The sequence below is a fragment of the Ictalurus punctatus genome, chromosome 20, assembly GCF_001660625.3.
Source record: "Ictalurus punctatus breed USDA103 chromosome 20, Coco_2.0, whole genome shotgun sequence".
NCBI lineage: Eukaryota > Metazoa > Chordata > Actinopteri > Siluriformes > Ictaluridae > Ictalurus > Ictalurus punctatus.
The window spans coordinates 7,473,655-7,483,506 of NC_030435.2; positions in this window are offsets into that span (position 1 = coordinate 7,473,655).

Sequence of the window (9,852 nt, forward strand, 5' to 3'; positions counted from 1 at the left end):
ACGTACATCATCTCAGCCTTCGAGCACAAAATCTGAAATTAGAAATAGGCAAATGGATTTTGAATCATGACAAAAATAAATAATTCTTCTTCTTCTTCTATTTTTAATTATTATTAACACCAAAATCAAGCTATGGATATGAAGAAAGTGCTCACATCAGCATTTCAGTCATTTTGACCATGCCAGTGCCTCATGGTACTCCAGCCTTACAAAGAGAAATAAGGATTGTCTCCAGGCTACCCAGAACAAAATTGTTCAGTACCCGATGAATGCCCCATAAGTACCCACAGAAGGTACAAGAGTTAAAGCTGGTTAGTATGCTGCCAGTGAAGCTCAGAGTAAAACAGCTGCAAAAAAATTTCATATATAATATTCTTTTCAGAAACACCCCTAGATATGTAACACCTTAATTAAGTCTTTGCACATCTTAAACCCAATATTCCTCACTTTTTACTGGTCATCTGGAATTCATTACCTAGTCATATTCAATCTATTAATGTCAAGAGTATAATTAAAAGAATTACTACTAATAGTCACTGTGATATTTCATATGTGATATATTTTATTATACTTGAATGTTTGTTTTCACTATTGTGAAATCTAGGTTTGTATAACTCTTTATTTTTAATAATAATAATAATAATAATAATAATAATAATAATAATAATAATAATAATAATAATAATAATTTATTTTTACAGGCAGCATTTTTAGGGGCCAAGCACCCAGACTCTGTGAGCCACACATGCACAGATGTGCTACTATTGTTGCAATCACAGGAAAGTGAGTATTAATGATACCTCTACTACTAATGATGTTACTATTACTAATTCTATTAAAACTACTACTGATGATTTTGTTGCTCATACTGATGCAGTTATGGGTTATTACCATTTCTAGTAAGAGTATGATTTACTGCAACATGTGGTAAGAAGAAGACATTTTTAATTTTACTTCTGCTGATTCTATTACTACTAATTCCATTACTTGCACCACTACTAATGACAGGGCTACCTCCAATACTACTACTACTACTACTACTACTACTACTACACCTGCCACTAGTACATATACTATATCCACTGCCACAACTACTAACAATACTTATATTCATGTTACTATAACTATATATACTGCATTTATATGATGTAACCATACTGAATTGATTTCTCCCTTCATTCTCCTCATCAAGTAGTGAACTGCATGTTCAGTTGAATGACATGGCCAGGCTAAAACTTTCTACTTTTTCCTCCTGATAAAGTCCATTGTTCAGTTGGCAGTGTGTTTTTGGATCTTTGTCTTGCTGAATAATAAAGTTCCTAAATTTGAATGAATTTCTCTCTAAATTGGCAGACAAAATGTTCCTGTTAACTTCTAAATTCACTCTGTTGCTGCCATCATGAGTTATACCATGAATAACGATTAGTGAGCCTGTCCCAGAAGCAGCCATGTATCTCCAAGCCATGACACTGTAGTGGGGTGTGTGTCATGGTTAAAACGTCACCCTTATTAACTACGTGGCCAATGAGCTATCTTCCTACCACAGTATATAAGTGGTTGTTTAGGCCTCTCAGAATGCGTCATGGTCAAAAACCTGCCCCTTCCTTTCATTGCTATGGACTACATCAGGGATGTCAAACTCATTTTACTTCAGGGGCCACATACAGCCTAATTAGATGTCAAGTGGGCCGGGCCAGTAAAATCATAGCATAATTACCTATAAATAACAATAAGTCCATGTTTTTCCCTTTGTTTTTGTGCAAAGAAGTAGAAGTACATTAGGAAAATCTTCATATTTAATGAACTATCCTTTTACAAAACATATCATGAACAACCTCAGATTTCTTAAGACAAGCATCTGCAATTTGCTTCTGATTATCATTTACATGTGTGCATTACAACTGGTCAGTGTTTGTACAAATGCAAAAAAGTTTCAGTCACAGGTATTTGGAACTGAAATATATAGTATTGCACTTTAAAATTTATGGCATTGCATGAACAATAGGATTCCAACAAACCAAGTGCTTTTGTAGTGAAGCTGTTGACTAAAATTAAATTGCACATTTTTTAACTATTACTACAGCAAGGATTCATTTTCACAGAACTGTATTCTTTAAGTGCAATCAGTGTCTGAAGCAGCGTTTTAAAGGACTTAATCATGTCTAAACTACTTTGTTTTTGCTCCTGAAACTTGGCATCTTTTGGTCCTTTGTCAAAAAAGGAGAAAAGTGGTATCCACTTTTCTCTTTTTTGACAGACATTTTGGCTAATGAGGGTGTGGGGACGAGTAGAATATAGGTTAGACCAGTGGTTTTCAAAGTGGGGGCCGCCCGGGGGGCCTCAACAATTTGGTGTGAAAAATAAATAAATACATGATTTATATATATATATATATATATATATATATATATATATATATATATATATATATATATATATATATATATCACTGTTCAAATTATAGACTGATCATTTCTTTGTCAGTGGGCAAACATACAAAATCAGCAGGGGATCAAATACTTTTTTCCCCTCACTGTATGAGACAAACATGGACGTGACTGGTGAAGCCAAAGTGTAGTTGATAAATATAAATTGTTACCTGTATAAAAGACACCTGTCCACAGAAACAATCAATAAATCAGATTCCAACTCTCCACCATGGCCAAGACCAAAGAGCTCTCCAAGGATGTCAGGGACAAGATTGTAGACCTACACAAGTCTGGAATGGGCTACAAGACCATTGCCAAGCAGCTTGGTGAGAAGGTGACAACAGTTGGTGCGATTATTCGCAAATGGAAGAAACACAAAAGAACTGTCAATCTCCCTCGGCCTGGGGCTCCATGCAAGATCTCACCTCGTGGAGTTGCAATGATCATGAGAACAGTGAGGAATCAGCCAGAACTACACGGGAGGATCTTGTCAGTGATCTCAAGGCAGCTGGGACCATAGTCACCAAGAAAACAATTAGTAACACACTACACCATGAAGGACTGAAATCCTGCAGCGCCCGCAAGGTCCCCCTGCTCAAGAAAGCACATATACATGCCCGTCTGAAGTTTGCCAATGAACATCTGAATGATTCAGAGGACAACTGGGTGAATGTGTTGTGGTCAGATGAGACCAAAATGGAGCTCTTTGGCATCAACTCAACTCGCCGTGTTTGGAGGAGGAGGAATGCTGCCTATGACCCCAAGAACACCATCCCCACCGTCAAACATGGAGGTGGAAACATTATGCTTTGGGGGTGTTTTTCTGCTAAGGGGACAGGCCAACTTCACCGCATCAAAGGGACGATGGACGGGGCCATGTACCGTCAAATCTTGGGTGAGAACCTTCTTCCCTCAGCCAGGGCATTGAAAATGGGTCGTGGATGGGTATTCCAGCATGACAATGACCCAAAACACACGGCCAAGAAAACAAAGGAGTGGCTCAAGAAGAAGCACATTAAGGTCCTGGAGTGGCCTAGCCAGTCTCCAGACCTTAATCCCATAGAAAATCTGTGGAAGGAGCTGAAGGTTTGAGTTGCCAAACGTCAGCCTCGAAACCTTAATGACTTGGAGAAGATCTGCAAAGAGGAGTGGGACAAAATCCCTCCTGAGATGTGTGCAAACCTGGTGGCCAACTACAAGAAACGTCTGACCTCTGTGATTGCCAACAAGGGTTTTGCCACCAAGTACTAAGTCATGTTTTGCAGAGGGGTCAAATACTTATTTCCCTCATTAAAATGCAAATCAATTTATAACATTTTTGACATGCGTTTTTCTGGATTTTCTTGTTGTTATTCTGTCTCTCACTGTTCAAATAAATCTACCATTAAAATTATAGAATGATCATTTCTTTGTCAGTGGGCAAACGTACAAAATCAGCAGGGGATCAAATACATTTTTCCCTCACTGTATGCTCCAGTTTTGTTGCAGGAGTTCGTACAACCCGTACTGTATGTACCTGTTGGTTACAATGCACTATGTGAAGTTGGATAGGTGAAGTGTGTGTGTGTGTGTGTGTGTGTGTGTGTGTGTGTGTGTGTGTGTGTGTGTGTGTGTGTGTGTGCTCCTTCCTGCAGATTGTTGAGACCCGATGTTTAGGGTTTTCTTGATTTGTTTCTTTCATACTGGTGGTATTTTGAACAGGATTGGTACTGTTCTGTAATTACCTGTTCAACATTTCTGATCTGCTCATTCATATGTCTTATATGAAACCACTTGGTAAGAGGCACCAAGAAGAAGAGCTGAACTTTTTTGTATAATTGTATTTATTATAATGTGCATATGATATCTGTGTTTGTTTTCTGTGCATATACCATAGCATTTAGAGAAATGAAAAAAAAAACTATTCTCATTTCTGTTGTACGAGTTTTTCCATTGAGGTGAGTTAAATTAAAAAAGACCTTTACAGTAGGTCTAAGTTAATATAGTGTTTTGATTATATTTAATGCCACTGTAGTAATTGGTTGGTTTCTAATTGCTGTTTATTTACAGAAAATCCTTTTTACAGGTTTTGCGCCAGTATTTTATAGTAAAATGGCTGTAGTTATATAAAAATGCTGATACATATAGGGTACGGCAATACTTTTAAAAACAAATGTTATTCATTACATCTCTGGCAACCACAGCTACCAGCATTTACCATAAAATACACTGTAAAATGATCATGTACAGTAATATCACATATTTTATGGTAATATATTAAAAGCAAACAGTGTTAATTTGGTAATGTAAAAAGTTTGCCTATTAATTTTACACCAACAATCTGGCTATATATATCTATATTAGGGCTGCAACTAATGATTCTTTCATAATTGATTAGTTGGCTGAATATTTTTTTCGATGAACCGGAAGTGGGTGGATCAAGTTTTCACTACCATTTTTTTGTTTATTTAAAATAAAATCCACAAACTGAGTGTTACAAATGTAAACTTCAGACTAAAACTTTACACAACTGTTTGTCCAAAACAGAAAAGAACCCAATACACACACACACATACACACATACACACACACACACACACACACACACACACACACACACACACACACACACACCAGAATATATATTATTAATGTAGGACTGTAGTTTAATTGGGTGCTTTTTGTGCATCCATAAACATTATATTTATACATATTTATGCATTATGTTTATGGATGCACAAAAAGCACTGAATTAAACTACGGTCCTAAATAAATAATAAAAACTCACTTTCATTGCACCTTGTGGTTTCTGTTACTCACTGCCTTTAGGAATGTTATTTTACTTGTGTTTACTTTTGATTATAGTTTTTTAATTAGATATTACAGAGCTTACTTGCGCTCCCACACTGTATCAGCGCGTCTACACAGTGTGTGATCAGCAACGCGGCCTCGTTACTAACACATCACTAACACAGCACTTCCGTTATAATAAATGACAGAATTTACACTGCAAGCGTGCAAATACAACATATAATGACAATAAACTTAAATTAAACTAAACCTTTTAAGCAGCTTGCACCAGTATTCCCTGCCCCTTGCACACAGTGGAGCATTTTGGATACAAACATAAGTTTGTCCTCGTGCATCAGTTTGATTTCCATGGTGTTTAAAATGCCCCCCTGCCTTAGAGGACTTAGAGGTTACACACTTTCTTCCTCAGTCACGTGGAACACAGTCACATTTCGCCTCCGTCTGTTGGTGACTGAGGTCATGTTGGGAATAAAAGTTAACGCTGACAGAAAGTAAACTGAAGAAAGTCATTATCAGTGACTCTGGGTGTTTGCTAATGCTAGCGTGCGTATGACATCTTTTGCCCGTCGTGGCTTATACTTCCAGTTAGTAAAAAAAAAATTGTGTTACACACATGATCAGCATTCTGGAATTCTATAAACAACACTCAGTTATGACTGTTCTCTCTTAATGATGTTGACTCTTTAGTTTCTAATTAAAATTCCAATTTATTAAGGTGGAGTTTTGTCAGATTGATGTTACTACAGTCAGCTACCTCGATAGGAAAGGTCTGCTCAGCCATCATGTTTCCTATAACTTTTTGTTGTAGACTGAAGACATTTGGGTTTGAGATCAAAAGATGAAAAGAGAGTTTTGAATTTTTTTCCTGATATTAATATGTAGACGTGTTAAACAACATAGAACATAACACATATCAGACCACCCAATTTTTAGGCGAGCCGAAATATTGGAACGTGACTGGCCGGTGTTTCTTGTTACCCAGGTGTATCATGTTAGATTGATGGGTGAAGGTATCACAATTCATAAGCCAGATTGGAATTCACAAAGAAATACAGAAATGAGTCACAAAAGTTCTGGAGCCAAGAGTAACCTCTACCAAAGTGATGGAAAGGCCAAAGTGTGGCGAAAAAAAGGATCTGCTCATGATCCAAAACATACAAGCTCATGTGTGAAACATGGTGTCAAGGCTTGGACTTGCATGGCTGCTTCTGGAACAGGCTCACTAATCGTTATTCATGGTATAACTCATGATGGTAGCAACAGAATGAATTCAGAAGTTAACAGGGACATTTTGTCTCCCAATTTAGAGTGGGATTCATTCAAATTGAAGAACTTTATTATTCAGCAAGACAAAGATCCAAAAACACACTGCCAACTGAACAATGGACTTTATCAGGAGGAAAAAGTAGAAAGTTTTAGCCTGGCCATGTCATTCAACTGAACATGCAGTTCACTACTTGATGAGGAGAATGAAGGGAGAAATCAATTCAGTATGGTTACATCATATAAATGCAGTATATATGGTTATAGTAACATGAATATAAGAATTGTAAGTAGTTGTGGCAATTAAAAATTAAGTGCAATTTGATTAATTTAGCATATTGCATTTTGTGTTCAGTTTTCTTTTTAGGCCGGCAGTACAGACTTTTCTTTTCAGTGGAAAAGTGGACAATGGTGGTTTCATTATTTTAGAAATTGCTGATCAGGAGAGTGGCCAGGCAGGTCCAAGCTGACAGGAAGGTGACAGCAAATCACATAGACACACTTAGTATCCACAAAAGCATCTTTGAATACAAAACACATAAAATGTTGAGAATGATCAACTCAACAGCAGAAATGACACTGGAATAATTATTGAACTATTACTGTAAAAGTATTTAAAAAGTCTACTTAAGACACCAACATTTTTTTTTTTACTGTGAAATTATTTTTGACATATTGTGCCATGTCTGTTTTGCATTAGTACTTACAATTCTAGATGTAGCGGAATAATAGGAGTAACACATTATATTTTCCATCATGCACCTATACAAACTGCCTACATGGATTTCAAGCAGGATTACACTGGGTGTTAGGGCGCATAAGGCCCATCTGGGCCCCATTTTTTGTGCTGTGTGAGTGCTACTGATATATGGGTTACATGTAGGTTTGTCCATGGCCCCATGCAGATTCCACACACATGGATTTCACACGACCAAGATGCACACATTTACAATGGTAAATTGAAATCCATGTGCGCAGTTTGCTTGGGTGCAATACACAAAACATGGACTATACTTGCGACCCAGATTTCATCCCATGTAGTGCCCACATAGAGCTTGAAGATGGGACCCAGATGGGTTTTGCATATGTTGCCTAGTTGGGACCCACTTAAAGCCCAATGAAATCTTGTATAAAACCCACAAATGCTATTGGAATGGGGCTAACATGGAACCTGTGGACAAGCCCACTTACAACCTGTATTTCAGCCCATGAAGTCATCATGTAGTACCCACATATAATTTAAAGCTGGGACCAAGATTGGTCTTGCTGAGCACCACCCCAAGCAGTGCAGCCTGGAGATTACTGAGTATGGTGCTGCTTGAAGTACCATCGAAATGGTTTTGGACCTCGATTTCACATGGAAATTTTTGCTGTTTTGCACCCAAATCTCCTTTAGTGAACAGTGGACTAGTTCAACAAAACAGACTTCATATAAAAACCATAATGAACTTTCACACTATCCGTTGTTACCCAGATGAAGATGGGTTCCCTTCTGAGTCGGGTTCCTCTCAAGGTTTCTTCCTCATTTTATCTTAGGGAGTTTTTCCTTGCCACCGTCGCCTGCTCATTAGGGATAAGTTTACACATTTAAAATCTGTATAGTGTGTTTATATATTTCTGTAAAGCTGCTTTTGAGACAATGTCCACTGTTAAAAGCGCTATACAAATAAAATTGAATTGAATTGAATTGAATTGAATCTTGCGCATGTTGCCCAGTTGGGGCTCACCTAGCGCCTAGTGGAATCCTGCATGAAATCCATGTGGGCAATTGGCATGGGGCCATTATGGAACCCGTGGACACCTAGGTAGTTGATACTAAGGTAAGGTTGATAGTAGTGATGACTTCATAGGCCATTTATGAGCATCATTACAGCGCAATTAATGCGCAAAACATGCTATTTATCACATTAATAATCAATTGCGCTGAGTGTGTGCTATGTTTCAAGCTATACACCTCTGATCAGAAGCTTCATATTCCCTCACGAGTCGTGATTTGCTTTCATTCATAAAACCTGTGTAAGTACTCTTATTATTAGTAGTAGTATTTTATATATTTTAATGTATAGATTTTCTATAAATTTTACATTTTATATTTTTTTAATTTATATTCCACACTGTGAATCGCGGCATTACGATTTCCATAAAAAAAAATAAAATAAAATAAAAAATCCTTTTAAGCAACGTGATCTATGAAACACTGCCATCTCATGGCTATTGTGAACTGAAACAGGTCAAATGCATGGACTTATTCCAATAATGCCCAAATAAATAATAATTTAGCTTAACAATGTTGCTAAGTTTGCACCATAAATTATATACAGTCAATAATATATACTAAACAGCTACATGTACTGCATGTACTGGTTCCAGTACTAGTGGTAGTATTTTTATACACTTATTTTTGCAGTGATCTGCAAATATCTCTATACTGTCATATAATATATTAGAGATGCACCGAAACTAAATTTCTCAGCCGATACCGATAACCGATTATTCAGAGTGATGTCAGCCAATACCCGATACAGATAGTTCTGCCTTTTATGCCTTCTTATAAATTAATAATGATTAATTTAAAAGAATTATGAAAGAAGTGCAAATAAAAACTTTATTCTATCCATCTCAACAAGTTGTTTCACAGTAACTGGTCTCATAAACAGAAAACACATTACTAAAATTAACATTAACACATGAACTAAATTCTGAAGATTAAAGTAAGATTTTTTAACTTTTAACTTAATTCATATTAACATTGACTGAATTCTAAAAAACCTGTTAGTCTCACATTCACTCACCACAAATAAAAGCATTTCTACTTCATCACTGAACATCAAACTGGTCATATATAATATAAACCTTTTTATATATTAACATTAACTGGATATGAAATATACTACTCTACAAATATATTTTTTTGTGCAATATATATAAATTTTTGTCAACTCATCTTAATTTGGGGGTTTGGGGGGCCGGGGATTGACTTGACACCAAAACTTCTGTGTCGTAAAATTTACTTCCGTTATAAAATTTTATCAGTGCAGAGATTACAGAGCTTACAAACTGCAGTTTTGTCACCATTCCACACAAGAGACATCATCTTTACACACAGCACGAAATCGATGTGTTTTCCCGCCCTCTTTTGATTGACAGGATATAATCGGCCCTGATTATCAGATGTCATCAGTGCATCTCATATATATATATATATATATATATATATATATATATATATATATATATATATATATATATATATATATTTATTTATTTATTTATTTATTTATTTTAAATTGCATCAGTTAGTAATGGGTATCAGATATTAGATACTGTAATACTGTGATATACTGTAAATAGCCTATTAAATAAATCAGTG